Source organism: Equus caballus, chromosome 24 (genome assembly GCF_041296265.1).
Source record: "Equus caballus isolate H_3958 breed thoroughbred chromosome 24, TB-T2T, whole genome shotgun sequence".
Taxonomy (NCBI): Eukaryota; Metazoa; Chordata; class Mammalia; order Perissodactyla; family Equidae; genus Equus; species Equus caballus.
Window position 1 is genome coordinate 44,159,951 of NC_091707.1, and position 8,016 is coordinate 44,167,966.

Genomic DNA, 8,016 nt, shown 5'->3' on the forward strand with positions numbered 1-8,016 from the left:
AATCTTCCTCAAAAAAAAAAAAAAAAAAGAAATCCCTATTCTTGTAAAGATCATCCACTATCACAAATTCCAAAGTTTCTTGGAATCTCTAAGAGAAAGGATATTTTGACAACCTGAATGGCCCCAGGTTACTTTGGTTTGTATATCTTTGATGAAGTCTCATTGAATTTCATTGAGTTTGTCCCACTTCCTGTATTTGTGGCTCTCTGGTAGATCACAAGGGGGCAGATGGGCATTGCCCATGTTAATCAGCACAGTGACCAGCTGTGCCTGTCCAGGTTCTGCTGAGCAGTCACAGCCTGGTGGCTCCTCCACAGTGCCAGGCCCCCTCCTGCCATGGAGATAGAGGCTGACAACCTTCACATAGCTACCCTCTGCCCTGCCCACAGGCCGACTGTGCCCTTGGCTCTGCCAGCTTCCTCTAGATTTATGGTATCTACTGACTTGCAAATTTATTCTGACCTTCTGAAGTCCATGAGAGTGTGACACATCTGTTTTCTCAGCTCCCATTGCTTCAAGTTTCTCTCTACCTACTTCTCTATCTTAGAACTTTCCAGAAACTCAAGAAATTGATTTCCTTCTTCTACCCAGCTTTTAATATAAAATGAACTTGAGCTTCCTTTGAGTTCTCTAGCTAAAGGCTTATTTAACTTGGTATCATATCTTTGAGGTCCTTCTAAACTCCAGAAATCCACAATTGTATTGTGACTATGGCTGATTCAATTCTTGAGTGATCAAGCAAAATGAAGATGAATTTTACAGATTCTAATTAATTTCAAGTATATGGTTGATATCGACCCTGATATCAGTTTCCTCACATTAAACCCAGCATATATGGGGTTAAAACCAAAACACTCATTCCCTGCTTACTCTCTGGCTTCCTGGCTCCAGAATCCACTATCCTCCATGGAGATAGACACTGTCAAGGACAAACACCTGGATCATCTCCTCCCCACAAAGAGATACAGGCTAGTGGGAAAGCTCCTGACCAGCAAGGTCACAAGCTTCCTCCTCTCTGCAAGTGCCTCAAGGCCAAAGACAGGCTGGTGGGAAAGCTCCGACCAGCAAGGCCATATGCTCCCCCTCCCCTACCTAAAACCCCAAATAAAAACCCTTCCTTTTAGCTTTTCGGGGAGTTTGGGATTTGAGCGTTAGCTGCCCTCTCTCCTTGCTCAGCGCTGTGCAAAAATAAAATTCCTACTTTCTTCCACCACACCCAGTGTCAGAGATTGGCTTGTTGCACAACGGGTGAGTGAACTCACTTCAGGTTCGGTAACATGGTTGCTGTCTCTCCAAGCACAAATCTTATTTTCTGTTCCTAAATTATTTGTAACATTGTCAGATGGTGATGATAATAATGATGATGACGATGGTGAAGATGGTCCCTAATATTTATTGAACCCTTCCATAGGCCCATTCTTGTGCTTCCAATAGTACATCTTACTGTTAACTCCATAACAACCTACTCAGGTGGGTATTGTCAATGGCTCCATTTTACTGCCGAGAAACTAAGACTTGGTGAAATTAAACAACTTGAGGAAGCGATCTGATGTCAGAACCTGCACTCAACCACTAGTCTGTACATCTTAAGAAGGTTTTCAACTTAAATGGAAGAACATAAATGAGAATTGATTTTGTGCTTTGACGTTTTTATGAACAAAGCCATCAAATAATAAAAGATGGCATATAATGACTTATTTGTGCATGCCAACATTTGTAAATTACTTGTACTTTAGTTGCAGGAAAGAATGTCCACCTGCCTTCTTTGAATAGAAAGAAGCTATCAAAATATTTTTTCAGAGAAAAGTGGGGCAAACAGAAAACATAATTTAAAAGTCTTCCTGGAGACTGGAACAGGTGGGTAGTGACTCTCTACACCTCTGCAAGAATAAGAAGAGGGGAAATAACCATGCTCCTAGCTGTTGAAAGAGTTGCCATCTTGGAAGCTTGTCACATGCAAGCAGTATACCGTCATCCACCAGGCCTTGGTGAGGGTTTAATTATGTGGCTGCCAAGCATCATTAGTGCTCACCAGGGGGACTTACTGACAGAGAGGCCTAGGCAGTTCACTCCTTCTGCAGATTTCAGATTTTTTTTTTCATTTTTTCTTTCTCATGTTGGGACTACAATGGAACCTTCCCAGGCACTCATCTCTTAGTAACTCTTTGAACTCACAACACCAGAGAGAAATGGCTTTGACTGAACTTTCACAATGGCTAACACTGGCACCAATTAATTGGTTGTCTTGAAAAGAAAATTGGAACGGGTAGAGCCGGAGACTGGCTTACAGAGGCAGGAGTTGGAATCATTATTCTGAAATAATCTCCTCCTGCAGTTACAAACTTGTAAAGATGTTTTTTCTTTCCCAAACAGAATGCTAAGATAATAATGCTTATTTATCTATTTAATGGGGATGTTGAAAGGTTTATTTAGTTGCTGTTTGTAAAGTGTTTGGGAAATGAAAACTGCTGTAGAAGTGCTAAATATGAGTATTATCCAACCTAGCACTTTTATGCGAACATTCTGTTCTGGTTTCTTCCTCTAAGAAGTCTATTTCAGGGCAGCTTAACACCTCCACACAAAGCTCTCAGACAGGCTTCCATGCTGAGTCTGTGGAGAGGCCAAAAAGTCCCTGATCATTGCAGATAAGACACAAATTAAGCCACAGATATAACTCACAGACATTTGAAGGCATCCTCAAAATGCTTCATCATTCATAACAGAGGTCTCATTGATCAGAAAAGTACCAGTGCAAAATCAATGGAGAAGTCAAACAGAAAAATGACTGATGCCATGGCTTTGTCAGAAGAGTCACACGGTCCCGTATTAGCCATGCCATCTAGCCACAGGAGGAAGGTCTCTCCTAGACAGAAACACGAAAAATTAGTCTTCTGGGCACGGAACTCTCCACCCAGAAGTCCTCCCACTACAATTTCTAAGGGACTTCAGAAGGTCTCCATTTTTCTGACTCATACTTATTTCAAAAGTTCAACAAGTCACAAAACCAGTCCAGAGGCTAGAATGCATTTCTAAGCCATGGAAAAGTATAATTCAAGAGAATCTCCTTTGTTTGGAAATCTTTTGTATTGGCTATGCACCTGTCCCACAAATATTGACCTGGAAAATGTAATCATGGGAACAATATGAGACAATTGAAGAGTCCCACTTGGTCTTCCTCGAGTCTAATTCGTATGAGTTAGTTAGGAAGTCTGCAAGTGTTAGGAAGTTAGGAAGCTTGCAGGTGTTTTAGGGATGTTACTGGGGAATTTTTGACATTTCTGTGTAACGTGTGAAACCAGGTCCAGAGTTGCAGGAGATCAAAACGAAACAGAAAGTAAACTCCTAGCAGTTGGCTAATATTGCATCCAACTAAACAAATCGCAGATGTTCACTAGAAACTCTGGGGGTGAGGAGCTATGCGCACATAAAAGAGAATAAAAATAGCCATCAGAATTCTGAAAGAATTTTGAGTCGGTTTGTGTGGGTGGTATGCATGTGTGCTGGTGCATGAGTGGGTGTATGAGTGAGTGCAAGGTTTAACAAGGTTTCTAACAAGACCGTTTAAATTTGTTTTAGAAGAAAATATCATCCCATTGCCATCTGTGTTAAAAGTATCTATGTTTATGGCAGTAGCTTTATTTTCTGCAACTAAATGCACTTGGGCCAGTTTTATTACATAAGAGTAATGAGCATTTTAGCACGGAATTTAAGCTGGCACAGAACTTCCAGAGGGGGTTAATTAGAAACAGCTACAATGGCAAAAGGGAGATGGATGCCAAGGTTATTTGCCCTGGCCGCCTTCCAATCACTCTCCGGAGTTCTCCCTCTAAAAAGATAAGATATTATTGAAGATGAAATTATTCCCACTCCCAGCTCTCCATCCAGCTTTATATGGTGTACAACAAAAATATCCACTTTCTTGATGATATGAACTACAGAGAATAAGCAAAACATTAAATCTGTGGCAACTCAAAATTCCTATTCTCAACAATCAAAAGACATTAGTCATTCTGAGAAAAATATGGCTCTGATTTTCTGCTAGTTGTTCAGTATTAAGAAAAATTATCCGAAACTTGGAAATAGGCAAAAGGATGGCTGCATGCCTCTTAATACTATACTGGAATATGCTTTAAGAGCACACCCAAGGATTATTTCTGTCTCTAAGGGATTCGTTTGTCTGATTTATTTGCTATTAATTAGGGCCTAGAGTCTGTGAAACTGGATGCTAATCTATAGATTTTTTTCTTAGAGATGCAAATAATTTGCTTGGGTGCAGAAGATAATCCCAAATGACATAGTTTATTGCCCTGTAGGACATTAACCAGCTTTGCCTTTAACTTAGAAAATACTTTCAGTACACTTTTTCTGATAGGCTTATATATACCCTGGTTCTCAAAGAATTTTTGAATCAGTTTTCCCACTCTGCTTGCTTACTCACTAATAAGTTAAATATATTTTGGCATATATTTATTTATTATTTAGAGATTCATGTTTCTAATGTTTTGAAAATTACGCATTGACAGTTTTGGAGGATGTCCCACTGACACGCCCAAATGGACTTAACTGCCAGGGTTAGTTAAGGTGCATTTTCTGAGAAGTCCTTCTCATGGGCTGTTTCAACCTAGGAAGAGATTTTCTTGCTTGCAGCAGTGAATCCCAAAGTGGCACCAGGGCTTTATTTTTGCTGATTCTCTCTTTTTTGTTGTTGTTATCGATGCCCTCCTCCACCTTCTAATTCTGTTTGTTGTTTATTCTGGATCTTGGTCATGTCTGTTCGTCCATCCATACCTAAATGAGTTTGTTAGTCATTTTCATTTGTTCATCTATTTGTCTATCTGTGAACTGAAAGAAAATAAATTTTAAAAATACTTCATACTCACTGGAAAGCAGAATTGCCCTTTGAGATCTGGACTGTGGGGGGGTGGGTTAGATGTCTATGATTACCTCTGACCTCTTATGATGTGCAACGGAAGCTGCATGCTTTCCATGTGTCTGTGTGTCTGTAACTCAGAAAATTCCATACCTCTCCTCATATAAAATCTCCTAACCTCTGAAGAATATTAGTAAATTACATTATAAATTCTCTCAAAATAAAGGCGATCTATTCTGTTTAAGTGCTTGCATGAATCTAATACTCACAGAATCCCAAGAAAATAGGGAAACTGAAATTATAATACCTTAAATGTGCCAGAATTTTAAGGAAAAAAAAATCCTTCTTATAGAAAATAAAAGCTCAGAGCATTTTTCATAAGAATTTAAGTTAACTTAATCAAGATAAATTTTTGGACTGGTTTGTAATATTGATTTAAAAAAACTATATGTACTATCCCTTATAGAAGCATGTTTTATGTTTTATAAAATTTTTATGAGATTTTATAAGATTGGGTTTACTTTCCCATGGAAAGATTATAAATGCGAATGTCTCAAAGTTCTCGTATTTATTTAGTGCTCAGAGAAGTTAGTAGTATTTCCATTAAATACTTAAAATTAGGGAAATATAAACTTGGGTGTTTACTTAAAGTATAGTCTTGACAAACATTTTTACATTAATACTACTTAATGCTCTAAAGCGTATCTGATTAAACATTATTCCCAAGATCCTTAATTTAAACTCTTAATCCAATGTTAAATGAGTTAATTACTGGATAATCTTCGGATACCTGGATAACATGCAAGTAAGACAGAACACTGAAGCATTGCCACTATTACAATTGTGTATACAATATTGGGGTGCAGTTTTGTTTTCAAAGGGATAAAGCGAATAGTTTTGTCTTAAAGTATCAGAGTGTTCTAACATGAAATGATCATAAAGACAAGAGTATTTACAGCAAATTGCAGAAAGTTTGAATGTAGTGAATCTTATTTGTCTTGGGCAAATGATCATAAAAAAAGGAATGAAATACGTCAAAATTTTGCAAAGTCGACTCATTTTGATGTGTTTATTTATAGCTTGTTAATCCTTTACCGACAAATATTACCTTAAAGATTAGAATTTTTTCTCTACATGAAAATGACAAATTATCTTGACATATTCCGTCATCTCTAAGACATAGAAAATATTACCTTCTGTACAATGTACCCAGGTAGCAGATGGTCTCTCTCACCAGAGTCACTTTCTGTGCTACGGAAAAACTTTTATGTCCATGATCTGAAAAGAAAAAAGGAAGAAATAACAAAAGTTCCCCACTCCTAAAAGAGCTAAGTTTCCTTCTAATTGTTTCATATTCTATGTTTATTTAAAATAATGCCCTACCACTTTGATGAACTGGTAGTCAAGTTAATATTCTCAGGACCTAGGATCTTATCTTAGTGAAAAGACCAAAGATTTTTTGATAAGTCTGTTGATTTTGCCTTGTCAAGATCAGACTCTGAACTTGTTAAACACATGTGTATTAAATATCTTTTACATGTAGAATTAGATTTCAGCGGGTATGCACACAGATTTCTTCTTTTACTGTATATAAAGAGAGATGCTAAAAGTAACTTAATTTGGTTGAGGTATACATATTTCTTCATTACACCAACTATCATAAGAGTTGTATGGGAAGAGTTTCTCAGATCAAAAGAGAAGCTTAGCTTACCTCAGATTAATTTTATGTAGGTAAAATACAATCATTAGAAAAATTTCAGCAATTATACATTTTACAGATTTGTCAATCCCCTTGCTGTCCTTGGCATGTTTTTCTCCTCAGGGGAAATACTGATTCTTATAACCCAATGAAGAATTTCACTCTCCTCTGTTCTCACACTGTTGCTTACTCTAATAAATTAACCACAGCCATTTGGACCTTTCATCAACAGATGCTTGAAAGTTTTCTTATAAGCTACAGCTTTTACCAAGGAAGGATAGTCTCAATGCCTCAGTAAAAAGGACCTTCCAGGTGCTTTCAACTACTGATATTTCAAGAAATAAACTCATGGGAACAGGCTTTGAAGCTGGAGCAGGTATCACTTAGAAAACTCTCAGATTGTCCACCGGAATTAAGTCAAGATTCCCAGGAGCCTTTTTCATTCAGAAGCAAACAACTTCACGAAAGCCAACTGCTGACCCGAAAACAAAGGATCAAAATATAATTTACACAATACAGAACGAATGGGTAAGGGGAATCTACTATAGCTCTTTGTTTTAGAATATTTTGGCATTCGTTTTATGTTCTATTTTCCTATGGGTAAAAGAAGAAGCTCTTTCTCTTCTTTTGAATCTCTCTCTAATCCTTAATTTGTACATGTTCTCTTGTTCTCCTTGACCCCTAAATTTAAACACACACACACTATTCTGAGTTTCTTTACTTTTCTCAGAAATGTGGTTATTTGCCAGAATCTGACTTCCTTTTTGCCAATATATAATTGAACAAATGGATTCTACAATCAAGATTATACCTGCAGTAACATATTCGAGAATACATCTCCTTGTGATTAGATAGGACAAATCCATCATTAAGACATAGGGATTGTTGTTCACGAGTAGAACCATGCCCGCAAATCTCTCCCAGGAATCTGGAATGATATCTACTCTGTGTCTTACAGAGTCTCATATAGGCAGGCAGAACATAATCAGATTTGGCAGAATTTGAGCAGAGAGCAATTCTCCTCAATTTATAGAAACTGTAGGTACAACCTGTGGATATGAATGTTTCAGGTACGGATTTGCTTTCCTACCCTTGCAATAGAAGAACCTGCAGGAGAAATTGAAAAAAAAAAAGAAGAAGAACAGATGTTATTGAAAATGCAATCTGAGATTCCTTATGAATTGTCCAGTGACAAGTTAATTCTCCGGGCTTAGTGTTTTTTCAACCCTGTGAGCCTCTGGATTTGCTGATTGGCAAGAAAGCCTATATGGTTAATTAGCATCTCTTGCTGCATCTTTGTAAATTAATCCATCAAAACCAGAATGAGATCAGAATTTTTAGGTAATTAAAAATAAAGATATATGCACCCCTATGTTCACTGTGGCACTACTCACAATAGCCAAGACTTGGAAGCAACTCAAGTGCCCATCAGCAGATGAATTAATAA

General features: G+C 37.5%; 1 long non-coding RNA gene across 2 annotated transcripts; it reads right to left on the minus strand.

The window, feature by feature from the left end:
• Nucleotides 1-2,111: 2,111 nt before the first annotated feature.
• LOC138920515 (uncharacterized) lies at nucleotides 2,112-7,676 on the minus strand. 2 transcript variants are annotated; one of them, XR_011431825.1, is made up of 4 exons: nucleotides 7,381-7,676; nucleotides 6,064-6,148; nucleotides 4,789-4,842; nucleotides 2,112-2,863 (listed from the first exon to the last, which is right to left on the minus strand). It is a non-coding gene; the product is annotated as an uncharacterized lncRNA (long non-coding RNA). The 2 variants fall into 2 exon arrangements; XR_011431824.1 differs by lacking the exon at nucleotides 2,112-2,863 and having other exon boundaries at nucleotides 4,686-4,842.
• Nucleotides 7,677-8,016: the final 340 nt, after the last annotated feature.